This window comes from Chelmon rostratus, chromosome 23, assembly GCF_017976325.1.
Source record: "Chelmon rostratus isolate fCheRos1 chromosome 23, fCheRos1.pri, whole genome shotgun sequence".
NCBI lineage: Eukaryota > Metazoa > Chordata > Actinopteri > Chaetodontiformes > Chaetodontidae > Chelmon > Chelmon rostratus.
Genome location: NC_055680.1, coordinates 12,851,361 through 12,867,901, shown reverse-complemented (window position 1 = coordinate 12,867,901; position 16,541 = coordinate 12,851,361).

Genomic DNA, 16,541 nt, shown 5'->3' with positions numbered 1-16,541 from the left:
AATGACAGTCAGCACAACACCTGCGCTGAAGATGGACTTTGCAGAAGGAAAAAAAAAGGCAATATGGATCCTCTTCTCAAGAGGAATTCAGAGAAGATAAATGTGCCCTATGCCTGCGTCAGCATCCAGTATAGCAGACAGCAACAGTTCAGTGCAGAAATCTTCAAAAGCATTGCTGGATGAAGATGAGGATTCTTCTCCTTTCATTCAAAATGTGCCTCTGTCCATCTGCCTCTCTCTCTCTCCAGTGGAAGAAAACTCCGGTCCCGTCTGGAAAAATGTTTAGACTTGCTCACAAGGTTTCTGCCTGCCTGTCTTTTCCAGAAAAATAAATCAGTATCTCTGGCTTTCTCCTTGCTTTTTGTACAGCCTGTAAGTGTTAATGTACTGTTTGAAGCTTGTTAAGAGTCTGTACAGATCTATATGTCCTGTATCTCCCCTTCTTCCTGCCTCTTCTGTCTGTTAGTCAATCTTTTAGTGCATCAGATCCATAAACACCCAAAGCCTCTTCGGTCCTCTCCAGTGCCAGTGCGCTGCCCCTCAGTGCTCCCGTTTGCCTATGTGACGCTCCTGCCTGCACCGTCAGCCAAGCTCCGAATGCTTGTTCCCCTCTTCTCCCCAAATCATTTAAAAAAAACACACAGGAGAGGAGGAGGGGGAGGAGGAGGAGGAAAAAAGTTGAGAGACAGAGAGAGGCTGAGGGGAAAAAAGGGGGCAGTCCAGTCGTGGCCGTGAAGTCATTTTTTTCCCCTTCATCTCTCCTCCTCCTTTTCTCTCACCTCCCCCTCTCTCCCTATCTCTTTCTGTGTCTCTCACTCTTCCCCCTACCCCCCGCCCCCCCTTTTCTCTCTCTCTCTCTCTCCCCCCCTCTGTATCTGTCTCTCCCTCGCCTCCTGATTGGGGTGAGGTTCGATGTCAGCGCAGTGCCTTGCCTGTCAACTTGTCAACATTCCCAATAAAAAACACCCATCAGCAACAGGCGCTGCGATCAACTCTGTCTGTCCACACGTGCACATACTGTACATGGTGCACACAAGGTAACATCAGAACGAGATCAAACGAAGTGAGAATGAACAAGACACATTAAAAACTCAGATTTAAGAAGTGATAAGAGTGAGATTCAGGAGTTTGGAAGGATGAAGGACTGAAACCGTGATCTGTACTTCAGAGTTAGGAAGCAGTTAAGTCTGCTCTGGATACGTGCTTTGTCAAATCATCACTCTTTTAGTAACCATCACTTCCTCTCCCTCCTCCCCAGTCTTTCACTCTGTGTATCTTGTTCAAGAAATTAAAAAAAAAAAAGGAAGAAGAGGAGGGAAGAGCTGCCCTTCTCGCTCTTTGGATTTGTCTGCTTCTTCCTGCACCACAGGGATTCACACACACTCTTTCACGGCGCTGTTTTTCTACATCTCCTCGGTCTCTTACAGCCTCTCCCTCTTTCTCCCGCTCGCTCTGCTGTCGTGTTTTCCTTCAGTGATTTTATCTGTAACCAAAACAAAGGCGGCCGGTGTTACAGAGGCACACTGCGCCTATTAAACCAAAGGGCCTGAGATTTACAGCAAAAGAGCTGGCTTCGCGAGGAACTGCAGAGGCTCGCGAGGAAGAAAGTGTCAGAGTACAGAGAGAGACAGAAACGGGACAAGGAACAGTTAATACAGGAGTGAGGGAGCTTAAGAGAGGGTGAACGAAGGAGAAAGATGCGCTCCATGACCAAAAGTATGAGGACATCCATATGTGATTGCAGAACATCTCATTCCAAAACCATGAGCATTAATGTGCTGCTGCTGCTGCTGCTGCTGCTGCTGCTGCTGCTGCTGCTGCTGCTGCTGCTGCTGCTGCAGCCGCCTCCATTGTTCAGGGAAGATTCTGGAGCCCGGCAGGATTGATTTGCTCCCATTCAGCCACAAGAGAATTAGTGAGGTCAGGCACTGAGGTACAGCTCACAGGCAGTGTTCAAACTCATCTAAAAGGTGTTGGATGGGGCTGAAGTCAGGGCTCTGTGCAGGCAAACTCACTTCATGCACGAGGGTAGTGTCCAGTTGAAACAGGTAAGTTTTCACAAAGTTTGTATGCTACTGTTGTCTAAAATTTGACAGGATGCTGTAGTGAACTAGGGCTGCAACCAATGATTTGCATTATCAAATGGTCTATGAAATGTCAATCAAAACATCCCAGAGCCTGAGGGGGCGTCTTTAAATGTCTTGTTTTGTCCAACAAACAGTCCAAAACCCAAAGAAACAAACTTACAATCACATAAGAGAGTGAAATACAGCAAACCATATTTGACGTTTTTGCTTGAAAAATGACAAACAATTAATCAATTATTAAAACAGTTGCCGATTAATGTAGTGATGATCAATCACAACTCAGAGTTCTAGCCCTAACCACTAAAAACAGCCCCAAACAACACAAAGGTATGTGGGCAGGGGGGTGTCTTGGTACTTTTGGCCATATATTGTATAGAAACAGAGAAACAAAGCAAAACTTGAACAGCAATAAGGAATAAAGAAGCAAGAAGAGGTGACAGAAACAATAAAAAAGCAAAAGTTCACCAAGTGTGTGTGTGTGTATGTGTATGTGTGTGTGTGTGTGTGTGTGTTTCCACCAGAGCCGTCCAGTGCAGCCAGTCTTATACTATTAGCCACAATGACACACTCAGGCACACAGAGTGTTTATTAGGCCGTATAAGCCAGGCTTTCATTTAACAGCACTGGAAACTTCTGCAGCGAAGAGGTGGGAATAGAAAGTAGCGTCATTCTGGCCAGATAAACTGGCTGAGACTCAAACGCAGACATATAGAAACTAACAGACACATGCATGTGCACAATGACCCAGATCTACACAAAGATGCAAACAGACACACACACACACACACTCTCGCTCTCACACATGCTGAAAGGGGGATGAGCACAGCTGTGACTTCCTGCTTTTTGGCACTGGAGACCCCTCACCAGACTTTTGTGGGGGTCCCAAGGGAGACAGGGGGTGGGTGGATGGAGATGAGGCTTTTGAGTGTGTGTGTGTGTTCATGGGGGGTTGTGTGCTGGTCATACTGAATATTTATCTGTGAGGGAATACTGCCTATATGTACTGTACAAGGCTTCTGCAGAGATATTTGCAAATTTTGAGTACAGGTTTAATTACTTTTGAGATGTTTTTAATACTATGTACATATAAAAAATCTATTTCCATTACAAAAAGGGTCAAAACAAAGACACTGAAGGCTTTCTTCAACTCTAAAGTCATGAAACAGAAACGCTTTGGTCTTCCTCTTCAGTTAGAGTCAAAATGCGCGGTGAGGCAACACAAGGCATGCAGCCACCTATTTAGCAGAGACAGAACCATTTAAAATCCAAATAAAGCAGTGGAAATTGTCATTGTTGAGAGATATAAAATCAAACAAAATACAAAAAGACAGAGCAAATAAGCAGACATATGCTCATTCAGTTTGCCGCAGATCAAATTTAATGCCTGCCTTTCTTAAATTCCAGACAATTTAAGGCTCTTTTTTTAGGCCTGGACTTTCAAAAACAAAAATTAAGACTTTTTAAGGATCTGTGGGAAGCACTGTGAACACAGGATGAAGGATGTGTGCAAAGCAAACACACACAGAACTACAAATTATTGGACAGAACACAGAGAAAAAGAGTAGATAAGAGTGCCAGCCACAAGATCTGAGAATAGTTTTTTCCTGTGGTTAGCACTCTGACGATGCTTCATCAGAAACACACACTTGGACAAAAATACTATGTGACGTACTATCAAAATGTTTGACCTGGACTGAAGACTGGAGAAGAGTTTACGATGGAAATTGTGTTCTTCTCTGGGAGGTATTAAAAAGTCTTAAAAAGTAATTAAATCTGTACTCAAGAAGTGTGAAGACAGCTTTGCTGACTCATGAGGTCAAGGACTGTACAATGTGAATGGATCAAATGAGGATCCCTTTAGTCCCCTTCTCTATCTCTCATTACTCACCTGTTCTGTCACCTGTCTGCAATCACTTGACAGCAGGCTGGAGCAGCAGATACAGTAGCCACAGGTGACAATGCATTCCTCATATTTCTTGGCATTTCTGGCCTAAAGAATGAAGCACACATCTCAGTGGGAGGACGAGGACCTTTCCAAAACAGTCCCTCACTGCTCAATTGGATCTAAAAGCAGGTTTGAACTGGATATGTACATTCGGCTCTCCACATCTGGATGATTTACAGTAAATCTGGACTTTGCAAACGGAGTATTAGAGTACTATGTTGAGTTTATTGATGTTTTTGTTTGTTTGAAGGTTGTACATACACTAATAATTATTCATGGCCTTTAACTGCTTCTGAATAGAGCTGAAGCAATAAATCAACTCATCTACAAATCAATAGGCATAACAGCAATTCTGATCATTGAGTTATCACAGTAAGAAGGACATTTATCGAGCACAACACCAAACATTCAGTTTCCATCTTCTTAAATGTGAGGATTTGCTTCTTTTCTCTGTTTTATATCGTGGTACATTGAATACATTTGAGTTATGGTAGAAACTAGAAAAATACTGGAAAAATAAACAGGCAGAGTCTTGTTTGTTGCAGCCCTTATGCATATTTCCATGGTTTTAATTTCCAGATTTGTGCTGATTTCTGTGGAGCGCTCTTTGTTTTGGGATCGTGGGAACTACAACTGTGAACTTCATTTCCCATGTGTCTTTGCGAGAGAAGGCACAGGTGATCTCTGCTTGAGACCACTGTAAGCTTTCATCAAACATTTTTCTTGACGATTGTCCAGAGACTGACATGTACCGGGCTTTAACTTCTTAATGAGTGTTAATAAAAAATACATCAAGGACAGGAATGTTGAGATTAACGTTACTTTGAACCTGTTTGTTACAGCTACCACAATATACTCCAAGGACTTTCAAGATATTTTAGCGCTCGTGTATTCCTACATTTTTGTTCAGGGAAGGCAATGCTTCACATTTCATTATTAGTGCCCCTGCTCGCTTGAAAACGACCAAAAACTGCCAATTTCGTCAGTTTTCAAAGGAAGGAGAGGCCTTTTCTAGCCCAAGTGCCTCCTAGCTAACTGAACTGCCTTTTGCTGAACAATTTGGGCTGATGGGGAAAGGCTTTCTAATTGTATTCAAAGCTAATGTCATCATTTGGAAACGTTACAGAGTGCTTAAAACGACCAAGTGGAGCCACAACAGACCAGGAACAACAAAGGGTTCACTCTTTAACGAGCTAGTTCACCGCACTTAGCTAGCTTAACAGTTTTAATGATTTAATTAGCAGCGCCAGGCTAATGTAAACTCTACAAAGCCTGTTTAACTGCCGACAACTAAAACGACATACGAATTATAAACCTCGCCCTTTGAGTGATTTTATCCATGTCTCTCAGTAGTATAAAGAACTAAATTAAAAGCTCACTTACTTTTAACTTGAAAAGTGCGTCTTCTTACAATCAGCCCATACGTTAAAATAGAGTTATGTTACACTGCCCTCTGCAGGCGGCGGGAAGTCAGTACACTATATATATGTGGAAGATGCAATGACACACAGCGGCCGTTAGGTGGCAAACTAATATAAGTCTGTGTGAGGGCTGACATGAAGCTTTATTTAGTAGTAAAAGAAACATTCAAATCTTTTACTGAGGTAAATGTAGTAAAACAGCAATGACAAAATGTTCAATTACAAGGAAAGGTGCTGCATTCAAAAGTCAAAGAAGTCCACCAATTTTTCACTTGTTGTATACTGTCCTCTGTGGCCCAGGTGATGTTTTCTAAAGTTTCCAAAAATAACTCTCACAATGTCATCAGGGTTATTTCTGCTTGGACTTGGAGATTCCAGTTACTTGTGTTACAAAGTGGTGCAAATGCCCACGTCTTCAAGGACAAGACATTCGCCAAGCAAAGATGAAAGATGCTGTTGAGTTGCATAATGGGAAGTCTGGGATCCTGTGGTCTTTGGAGCCTGACCCATATTAGGGACTACAAATCAGAATATCAACATGCAACAGGTCTCTGGTGCAGCAATTCTGACAGTTCTTCTAAATGTGTCTCTTTCGACATTATTTAAGCATGCAAAACTAAACTGGAGTGCTCCTTTAAGTAAAACTACAAAACTGACAAGCACTTAGGTACTTATTATGCAAAATGACTATAGCTGTCAAGAAAGTAGAATACAATATGTCCTTTGTAACTATAACGGTGTTGAATCTTAAAGCAAATACAGTAAAAATACCTCAAAATTGGACTTAAGTACAATACTTTAAAGTGAATGTCTTTCCATCAGGCTTTATGGTATTGCTTTTGTCTGTTTTGTAGTCTGTTTTGTATGTTCATCAGTCCGATGTTAAAGTATAGTCTACATACATTGTTCTGATAAATCAACTTTTTTTTTTGCCCAATAATGCTGGATAATGAAATTGCACTATAATATTCTGGATTAACATCTGGCAGTCTGGGTGTTTGTGGGTCCCTGGGTGAGTACATGGAGCAGCGAGTGTTGACCAAAGGAGGAAGTAAGACTGAGTGCACATGACGGCATCACATCTGCTGAACAACGCAGGTCACGTTTTGCTCCGGTTGCTAGTTTTATAAATCAACTCAGCAGCTGTCAAAGCACTATTTTGTAAGAGTTAGGGCTCCGCATGTCTGTGGCTGCGGCTCTCATTTCCTGCAATATCACTGTTCCCTGCAGAGGAGATGGTGTATGGAAGCTCATTAATGACAAAAATATTAGGGACGTGGCAATGACTCTGCAGACCTGTTATCAGATCTGATAACGTGGTGCACCATCATCACAGGAGTTTTTTTATGCAGCTGGAGAGTGTTGGCCTGTCTTCTTGACCAGAGCTGCTAGATAATTTGTGGCACATTATGCTGCTGCCATAGTTTTTGTAGATAGAATCTTTTTTTTTGGGTCTGTTGTATCCTCCAGTCTATTAGGACCAGGGCCCCTTTCACATCAACTCTCTCTTTTTTATTTAGAAAGGTAATTTATGGACATCAAATTTGGATTTTTCCACAGGTGAGTTTCAGATTTTGTCTCACGCCTTTATGGGTGCAGAATTTTGAGCTGAATAACTGCTAGTGAAAGGAACTGGGTCACGTCATTTGAGCTTTAGGTTTCACACTCATGAATCTGTTCCTGCAGGCTTGCACACTGGCGACGGCTTGAATTTATTTTTTGCTTAATAGTTTTTCTCCTTAATAAATCTGCGCAGACAGATGTGGATGGTTAAGCTTGGCACAGAAATAGACTGCAGCTTGTGGGGCGTGTGCACGCACCTGCACGGCCATGCAAAATATCAATACGTCTGCATGATCAGAATGCAGCACATGTAGCTGACGCTGTGGATGAATTGTTTGCGAGTGAGACATAAAGCTGTGTGAGATGGCGGTGGTAAAAATAATGGTTTAATGTTACGCTGAGACTATTTATAGCCGGGGCTGCACTCACAGGCAGCGTAAATATTTTATAAGTCCAAGCACCCTGCAAGAAAGTGACGTCCTTGAGGTAGAAAATCGAGACCACAGATTTATCGTACTTTGCTGAATAACCTCACACATCACAATCTATAGCTGTAACATCATACCATCAGGTGATCCTCCTGAGTCACTCCAAATCAATCAATCACACAAAAGTCCAAATAATAAATCACAATAAGTGGTGCATCATGTCATATCTTAAATCGTGCTACATCCACAGACGTCTAATCAGTGACCGTTGTGCTTAAAGATTGCCCCCAGCAAGCAATCAATCATTCAGCCTTCACACAAAAACAAACTGGAAAACCAATTAAAACATGTAAATGTGAAGATTTTAGCATTCATGAAAGGCACTCTGGTATGCAAACATGTCCTTTACCCTTTAATTTTCAGTGTCGCTCTGCCTCACATTCACACAGTCGCACATCTGGGAGCCGAGCGGTACAACAGCCGGCTGCTGCAGGCCACTGACGTGCATATGAGTCCAGCAGCGAGGCCCTGAAGTGTTGGATGATCGTGTGTTCAGACAGAGATGGATAAATGCACACACACGCACAAACACACAACACCAAGCGGGCTGTCTGGGACAGGAGGGGAGCGTCATCGTGGGAAAGGTCCACAAAGAAGAAAGGTGTGAAATTCCACACCTCCGCAAGAGCGTTCGATCATATGGTACACGCACATAAGAATATGCAAATAGAGGACTCAAGCTCAGTCTGCACAGTGAAATGCACATATAGTCCATTTTTAACCAGAAAATGTCAAAACAAACGTCCAGTTCTTAGATTTTTCCAGAGCTTTTAACCACATCTCAGCAGCTTCCTCAGTGGAGTTTGCTCAGTTAAGATTTGGGCCTCGAGTCGAGATTATTTTTAGTAATTTTATTCCAGCACGCCCAAAGTAATATTGTTTTTTTTCTCTTCCTTTTTCTTTCTTTCATTTCTACTTGTTTGCACAAGACACTTTGTGACAATTTGACTGATCATACTAGGAAAAGCACAAGAGGCACCAATAACACTAACAAGGCCTCCGTTCTATTCAAGTGTCCCGGAAAGCCATGAGAGTGAGGCAGCATGCGCAGCACCAGCACCCTGAAACTGAACCAGCTAAATGGAACACAGCCACGACTGTAACTGTTCACACCTGTGCTTTTCCTTCTGGGACACATCAGTGAAAAAGACCCGTTGTTGATTGCGTGATGTGTTCCTCTGAATCTGTTTTAGGGAAAACAACACAAATGTGCCTCATGTAAGCATATAATCAATGGAAATTATGAAACTAGATTGTGAGTAAAAGGAGCAAGGGTCACCATTGGTGTTTTATTGTGGTGTAGTGGAGAAAATAAACAACCAAAATCCTTAAAATAATTGCCACACAGACAACTTTTGGGCCCCTCTGAAGGTTTGGGGTAATAAAGTAGATCTATTGTGTACACTGTCCACACCAGTTGTAGTTTCTGTTTTCTCTCTTTTTTCGTCTTTTCCACTTCCTCGTCTCTTTGCCTCTTTGGACAAATCCTCAAACAAGTGCAAAAGATGGTGACAAAAGACAGCAAGTTAACAAGAAGAGAAGAAGATGTGAGAGAAGAAAGGAGGAAAAACACAGAGGGAGGGAAAGGAAGCAGAGAAAGGAGGCAGAAAGTCGGACGACAGAGGACAAAGGGAGGTTTAAAAGACAGGAACAAAGAGCAGCACGGCGAGGAGAAAGAAGGAGTAAACAATAAGAGCGAGTGATGCTGGGAGGAGTGGGAGAGAGCAGGACGAGGAGGTCTTCTCTCGAGGCAGTGTGAACTGGATTCAGCCAGACTTCCATAAAAACAGCCTCGTCCAGGCACCGCTGACAGTCGGGGAGGGGCTGGAGCAAGGGGAAGGAATATGAGAAATGCACACACACACACACACACACACAAGCATCGGTGAAAAAGAGGATCCCCCACAGGCTGCCTCACGTGAAAAACACCACAATCTGAGGTTTTGATCTGTGCAAGCCACTACACTTGGCCTCGCTCTGAAAGAGGAAGTTGTGTTATTACGGGTCGTCTCAGAGGACCTACAAAAGCACAAACACACCCTGTGCTGTGACAAACTCAGCTGCTGGCTCAGCTGATCAGGATTACTGCATGTCAAACTCCTTGTTGTTCTTATGGTCTGTCTGTATTTTGGGGTACTGACTGAGGAATAAGATGCTCAGAATTCAGGGAAATAGGTGAAAAAAGTAGCTTTTTGTCCACATCTTGTTCTCTCATGAACTGAACTGAATATGTTCATGGCTGTTTTTAAGCATAATGTTTTGGAGGGATTGTTTACATTACGCCTAGATAAAGCAGCCATCTGATGCCCTTTGTCCCAGCAGGACCCTGCCTGGAGTAATGACTCTGAAAGTCAACAGCGATATTAGGGATGTATGTAAACAAAGGGCCGGATGGGAAGCATAAAGTGTGTCGGCCGTGGCGCGCTTTGGAGCCGTAACTCTGCGAGACGAGTGATGAAACAAGATGCAGACAAGTTCAGACTGGCTCAAGTTTTAAAGCGCAGACGTACACGAGGAGATCAGAGATGGATGATGATGCCCATTTATTCACAGAACGCTTTATTTATAGCGACTGAGTTTGTCAGGGTGCGTATGAATACATGAGTGCAACAGTCGCCCGAACACTGATAATCATCATCCTTATACAAATAACAACAAGACAATAACTCTCGCACTAATTAAAATCATCAACAACAACAGAAGCAACGCTGGCTGCTGACGTCAAAGCTGCCATTAGATTCTGTGACCTTTAGTCCATTGTGCTTTTACTTTAGAAGGCGATTATGTTTAACGGCATTTCCTGTACGGACAGATCGAGTCTGTCTGGCTCAAGTCTGGACTCCATTGCAACATGGCAGTAATGTCAATCTGAAAAATGTTAACGCATGATGGATTACGCAATTTAAAGCAGCATTAAGTGATTATTTGTTGGCTGCTTGGGGGCAGCAAAACGAGCATGGCTGCTTTCGGTGACAGCTAGCTGCTACGTTTCAGTAAGCAGGCTTCATTCAGCTACGTGAGCTCCACCCAGGCTCCACCTCTTTGCCCATTTTTGGGTTTACCTGGAGTTCGCCGGAGTTTATGTTTTTCAGACCCAGAAACTCTGTCCAAGTATTAATAAAATATATTGTTAAAGTATAAGCGATTTGACTTAAGCGATGGCCATTCCAGGTGTTTACAAGCTACAGATGTCGTCTTGAATGAAGATAATCAAAAATAAGATCCATTTATGTATAATTTAAAGAATATTTAAAGAATAACAACTATTACAGATCACCCTCCTCATCTTCTCTACATCTCATGGATGCTGAATCATAAAATTAACTTTTAACTTCCTGTGTTCACAGGTTATAGATTCTCTCCATCAACTCAAGCGTTCGCTTGTTTGGTTCGAGATCTCAGTGATCTCGAACACATTGTCCCAGGAACTCATATGTTTCTGGGCACATGGTAAACACAAGGCTCGAGTTACCATCTCCACTCCCATGCTCACACGCCCCCTTCCCCTCCTCCTCTTCCAGCCCTTCAATCCCCCTTTCTATTACCTCGTTCCCTCTTTCTCACCCCGTTTCTCCAACTCTCGCTGTAAATTCGCACATTCCCTCCCTTTTCTCGCGGAGGTCACCAGCTTCTTCACTTTCCAAATATTTTCCTCCCCCCCCGACCTCTTTCTCCCTCTCTGCACACTCCTCCTCCTCTCGCACCTCTTCCCCTCGTTGAGCAACCCCATCTTATGTTACCGTAAATAAGTGTTTATAGATATGCTGGTATGAATAAACAGTGTGTCGTGCATCTGAATGAACATGTGCTCAGTCTCCTTTGGGATCAGAAGGCACGGAGATTTCCAGGAAAACAATGAGCGGTGACACCCACACCGGCATCATCACGATTGTCCTTATATGGTGTTAATATGCAAAGGATCTAGTCTCATATGTCTAAAAACATGCTACAGTGCATGCACACTGACAAGCAGTATATCTGTCATATTAGTGCTTTTAATATCAGAAATTTCATTATTTAAGTGTTATTGTCTGTTCTGTACTCACACATTTTATATATGAGGAAATCTGGAGATGTTTAGTGGTGTTTGGGTCTCTGCCGCCAAATGCAAAGAGCTTTTTGCATTTGTTTGGTATTAACAAATGTTACACTATGTTCCCTCAGATAGTTGGGAACTTCTTCTCCACCTCTTTCCTCTCCTTCCCCTGATATCACCCTTTAGTCTCAAGTGAAGCCGGTTCTGACTTGTGCTCCTGGTTGTTCAGCTAACGGGACTTAAAGCTGAAAGGCCTTTGTTCTCCTGGCATCACTCAAGCATAATCAAATTACACACCGGATTGTTCTTCACTGAGTATTTCTTGCGTGCAAATCCGCAACCTGTATTTCGAGAACCTGAATAGGCTTATACAGGTGGAGAATTGAGTTTACTGTTACCAGAGGAAACCGTGATCGGTCAACAATGGGTAGAGTCTCAGATGAAATAAAGGAGGAAAAACACGCTTTAAGAGGAGACAGTGCCCCAACCAGATAACAAAATGCCCCTCCATTAACAGCTTATCTCAACCATTTAAAACCATCACAGTCTCAGAGGCTCTGACCCTTTCATCAACTCTCATAATGGATAAGAAACGACTTCCCTGACGAATATGCAAACAATCAACAGCTGTTTGCACTGTCGTATCATTCGAGTTCCCAAATCAAACACTTCATTAATCGCCTCTCATATCCTCTGCGTCGGCCTCTGTTTTACCTATATCAGCTGGATAACGGAACAAAATGTGAACAATAACTAAATAGCTAAATGGTACGGGCCATTAAAAACACCCATTTATTCAAGGAAATAACATTTCACATTAGGGGCTGTACAGAAATTATCAGGGGGTGTCAGAAAAGGGGGAAGGGAGAGTATTTAAATTCTTATTCTCATAATAAAATGAAAAAAATATCAACTACTTCCATCAGAAAGACGACTTTCGTGTGTACGACTGAATAGTAAATCTGTTTTATGGTTGTGGGTTGGTTAGAGAAAGGTCACGGTTTGGGCTACAAATGGCGGTTTTGCTTGGGTTAAGGAAGCTTTGCCACCATTAGGACAAAATTAATGATGTGATAAAACCAACACTGACTATCAGTTCCAACAGATGGGTTTTTTGGTGTGTTTTGGCTAAAAAAAAAAGGCTGAATCTGCTCCAAAAAAATATCTACAACACAGAGGAACAAAAATGTTAGCATCAGCTCTTCTTAGTAATACTTGTACTGGCCTATTGAAGCAGTATAAGAATATACTAGTAAAACTTGATTATGACAGTTATTTCGGACATTAATTAGATTTCAGGCTTGAATTTGGTCTTTTTCTGCTTGAGAAACTAAACACATGACATGGAATGAAACACATTTTTGTTACCTCCTAACAAAAACACCAACCATAGTGGTTATTTGCATACTGCAAGCTAAGCGTCCTGTCCAGGAGCATGTAGAGAGCTCAGCTCAGTGCATTAGTGAGATGAACACTCATGGCTCTGGCCCACTTCCAGGTTCTGTACTCTTTATCAAGAGGGATATCAGCATAATTCTTCCCTCAGGTTTCCCCTGCAAGAGTCTGTCGGTGTCTCTGTTTGCTTCTAACCAGCACTGACATATCGTCTTTCATCTCTCTTTTAATTGCCGCCTGCTGCATCTGATTTGACTGACACACAGCTCAGGGCCATGAAAAAAATTTTATGACTTAGTCTCCGATTTCATCACATGATCGCTGTGCAAAAACGGACTTTACATTGTACGACCGTAGGTGAGAAAAACATCTTCATCTTCCTGAACATCAGAAAAAAGAATCGCCTAGCAACTATTGTTGTATGTATTCAAGACATGTACCTAATCAGCACATCAGCTGCACACTATCACACCCTCATTGTCAGTGAATTTAGATGATCAGAGGTGTTTGTATGACATATAGTCTCATTCTTCTTCTGCAGGGACTGAAATGCTAATGAGCCTCTATAGCTAAAGGGAGCTTAAAGGAATAGCTCTACCTTTCTCATGTCTGTCCAGTGAACACACGACTACAGCCAGTTAGCCTAGCTTAGCATATAGACTGCAACAAGGTGGAAACTGCGAGCATGACCCTGTATAAACGTAACAAAAAGCTCAGAAATCAACACATTGTATGACATACAGTGTTACGTATGTGCTGGACTACTTCCTGGCAAGGAGCATTTACTTCCTGGAGTCTCTGCCGGTTGCCTGGCAACTTCACAGTGATGATAAAACTTGGAGACAACACTTCAGGGTTTCTTTTTACCATTTAAAACACCACACATATTTAGACTAGATTTAGATGTCTATAGCTTGAATCATCTGTTTTAGTGAGTCTGTCTTTGTGCAAGTCGCTCACTCCGCTGAACCAGCCGTTATTGTTGCTGTGACAGTCTGGTTCCTGTTGGAGACCTGCACCTCCCTGCGGCCTGACGTCCTGGCACCACAGCCATTACCTTGCATGTTATTGTTCCAATTTTCCAGCCACTGAGCAGCAAACAACCTCAAACAGCAGGGTTACTCATTAACGGCCTTATCTGGAGAATCTCCATGCCTTTCGCCACCCGATCTGTCACCCGCCGGGGAGGCAGTCGGCGCATGTGCGCATGGACGTATGCGTTGTATGTGCGCGTGTGCGTACATTTCAGACGATTACATCAGCCTCCATGTGATGGAAAGGTGGAATGTGTGTGTGCGAGGTGAGATGATTGAAGGTGATTTAAAGGTTTTACCCACATCTGACAGACTACATAGTTCAACTACCAGGCCCTCACCTTTTCAATGCATTTGAAACAGCTGATCTGAAAGCAGTTTTTAGGTATGAAGGTGTGTGAGCACAGGTATTGTTTATGTGCACGTCCTCCACACACACCTATGCGTAATTATGCAGCGCTATCAGAGTGCAGGCCCGGGGTCAGCTTGAGAAAAGCAATAAACTCCCATTAACAGCTGAGTCGGCACATGGGTCAAACTCGAACCACGGCACCACCACCGCGCTGAAAATCCCCTCTCTTTCTTTAATTTGTATTTCTTAGAATTTCTCCACAGTCGCTTGCTCACATAGGTGTGATGTCTTCAATTACGAGCCAGTCCCACAATTTTACTGGCGTGCAATTAAAGCAGAACAGTGATCATAGACCTCAGAGACATGCATGCACAGCAAATAAGGAGGCAAAAAAAGTGTATTGTGAGAGCAAACTGCAGGCAAAAGGCACCAAAATTAACAATAAGTGAGGATGCTACAGTAGAAGCCTGGCTGAGCATCACACCAAGTGTCTGCTGATGACTGTGGGTTGTTTATTTCAGTCAGCAAAGGGTCTGCAACATGATTTATTAAGTTTATATTGACTTCACGACACTTTGTATGAAGAGTAAGAGTCTGCAGCCATGCTAGCAGCTCTGTGAGGCAGTAGCCTACTTAGCTGAATGCTAATGTTAGCGTGCTAGCATGCTGGCAATAACACAGGCATGATGTTTACAGCGTTCATCATCAAACCATCTTATTTTGATGTGTTAGCATGCTAACTTTGCTAATTGGCACTAAACAAAGTAGCCTACAGCTTATGGAAATGCCATAAATTTTGCTCATAAGCCCAAATGTTGGACAAATGACATTTTTGACCTGATGATGGCACTAGATGGAAAGTCAGGAGATCAACAGAGCTTTTACAAATAATCCTGAGGGGACATAACTGTGTGCACTAACTTTCATGGCAAATGATCCGATTGTTGAGACATTTCAGCCAAAAATACAAATGTCAACCTCATGGTGGCGCTTGAGGAAAAGTCAGAGGACGACTAAAGTCAGTGGGATTCAACGTGTCGTCATGCAAACTTTCATCCAATATTTTTTCTCAATTTTTTAGATATTTTTAAAACTGTGCCACTCACTGTGCAGCTTACATACAGTGCAATAAGCTGATGTTTTGGCTTTGTCCTCCCTGTCCATCTTTTTCTCTGCACCCCGGTCTTTGCCCATGTCTCCAAGGTTTTAGCACGCACCCCCGAGTCTTATCTCTTTGCTCAAATGGTCCAGTAGGCTGATCAAACACACACACACGCAGAAGCACACAAACACACACACAGTATTAATTGATGGGAATACCTCTGCAAACACTGACCCCTCCTTTAAGCTGTGAAGTGCTTACAGGTGACACAATGATTCGAACCAGTGGAATATTACTGACTACTGATGTTTGTTAATGGGGCTGAAAGAGAAGCTGGAGATACAAATACAGAAAACTGAAGATTTGGGCTCATAGAAATGATGTGAAAGTTTGTTGAATGGTAGTTTAGTAGCTAAAAAACACATGACTAGGGGTTGTTGGACCTGTAGCTTATATTATCCACATTTTTGCTGGAAAGTTGAGGCTTTTATCAGATTGACCTTTTATTAAAAAAAAAAAAACGGACACATTGTGGGTATTTCATAAAGTGACTTGAGCATTTTTGGACTCAATATATATAAAATTCTGCAACCTTTGGCAAATAAAGAATTAATTAATGCCTTAAATATTCTGTATTACCCACCAGATTTGTATACCCGGCAATGAAGGCACATTTGGACTCTTGACATCAGTCTATTTGCATATCTGATCTTACCTTTCCATGCTCAAACAATAGTGATATGGCCCATTTCCTAAAGCTGTTATTTCTCAGTTATTTTATTTCATCCAAACTCTTTAGCCAGCTGTAATTAAAAGTGATGCAATTATGAGAAATCTAATCTAATCAAGCAAACAATGTCAAATGGAGGCTGTTTGAAGGTCACTGTGTTTGATCACTGAGTCTTTCTACAGGTATATTGTTTAACAGAGATGGTGAGAATGGTGATGATGTTGTTAAGAGGGACGTGAGTTTTTGAAGATATTTCATGTGATAATGATTTAATTAATAAATAAATGTAAACATGTCATTGGTTCTTGGCAGTGTTCACCAAACCTCTGAAACAGTGGTTTCATGATTTTGATTCTTAAAAGAGTAAAATTTAGGTAGTTCACAACTG